A 1,783-nucleotide genomic window follows, 5' to 3' on the forward strand; every position below is an offset into this window, starting at 1 on the left:
ATCGGCGTAGTAAGTATCCAGCCGGCAGAAAGCACAAGATACGGCGAACTTCCAACCGCGGCCCATATTCAAACTGTCAACAGAGAGACGCAACGCTAACTTAACGTGAATGTAACGTTTTGATTGAAGGTAATGACAATAAGTACAGTCTACGCACATGTATGCCAACAAATATTGAAACCAGTGAGCTGATAGCCTCAATATCAGTCTCTCTGGGTCTTTTTTCGTCTTTTTTTGGCACGTAATACACTTTTGATGACCATTTCATTTTGTACTGGGTCCCTTGTACTGCCGGTACTGCTTTTGCAAGCGAATAAAAAGGAATGGCCAGCAACAATGTATTATGAGCCAACAAAGGACGAAAAAGGCCTAGAGATCCTGCTATGGAGGCTTTAAGCTGATCCATATCGGATTCCGTACTTTGTTGCTGCCGTTAGACATTTAAGCTGCACAGTCTGCAGAACAAGATGCCGTGACCAAAGCCTGCACTCTTTCTGACGTGCGCTACTGCTTTAACTTGGTGGGATGAAATCTAGGTTGACAAAATGATTTTATAAAAAAATGTAAAACTAGACATTATCAAACAGGTTTGTTCTCTACATTACAGGTTTGTTCTCTACAGGCCGATAAATTGGCAACAAGATCATACTGTTTGTTTTTAAAGATATAGCAAGGTCTTAAACCGGACGAAAAGTTAACCATGTGTCACGATTTTGCAAAATAACTTTATGTGAACATTCTGCACGGAATCCCGCGTGTAACATATTAGTGTCTGTGACGATACGTAAAGTTGATTGTGTCCGATAGTTCAAACAGGAACTATACACGGATGTATTGGGGCATCATATTCATAAGGATGAGGCAAACAAATAGGAGATAGATTTTGTACCAGACGTGATAATATGGATCAGGGTTTAAATGAAATGTACACGTACAACCAAAATGAAATGAAATTGAACTTAATGATATCAAAGTCCTCTATGCAACATCAAAAACTATCAGTAATGTCCTTCTAAGCACGCTAGTAAGATTTCTTAAAACGTTGGCAATCGTTGCAAATGAAACTACTAATACATTACAACTGAACTTTTATAGCATAAGTTCCTCTGTGTTGTCCAACTATGTCAAAGAAGGACCGAATCTTACTACAAAACCAACACTGGAATGAATTGAGACTTACCCTGCAGTTTTGGGCTGAACGCTATCAAGCTTGTTCGCACAAGGACGTGATAGAACGTCCTTGGTTCGCATGATTCGACTACCACATCCGGCACGTGACGTCAGAGACACGTGACTGGGAGAACATTGGTACAGCCAAGGACGTAACGTCCTTGGTACAGCAGCAAGGGGGGATTTGCATATATCCCATGATGCACTTTACTTTCGATCGCGTTCGATTTTCCGCGCGAACGCCGGCAAACCCGGAACTGCAAAGCCCAAGATGTAGGGCATGGGCATCTTCAAGATGTTGGCCATGTTGGACAGCAGCCAAGAGAATTAGGTGGGTAATTTTCGTCATTTTTTAGAGTTCGGGAATTGTAGTTTTCCATGAAAAGTGTTGATGTGTGTGATACCCGATGAACATGTTTAATTTTGAGGTAAATGCCGATAGACTTCTCATGCGTAAATCCCGTTGTCGCATGTTGGAGATTTGCATATAGTGCTATCAAATCTTCCGCATTGGTTAATCAAATAGTGGTGCTTTTTAAAAAAAAGTGTAGTTTACGTATGGTAGATTGATTGTGTGTCTAAAAAAACGAAAAGCACCAAAAAGCACTCATAG

The sequence above is a fragment of the Branchiostoma floridae genome, unplaced genomic scaffold (genome assembly GCF_000003815.2).
Source record: "Branchiostoma floridae strain S238N-H82 unplaced genomic scaffold, Bfl_VNyyK Sc7u5tJ_450, whole genome shotgun sequence".
Taxonomy (NCBI): domain Eukaryota; kingdom Metazoa; phylum Chordata; class Leptocardii; order Amphioxiformes; family Branchiostomatidae; genus Branchiostoma; species Branchiostoma floridae.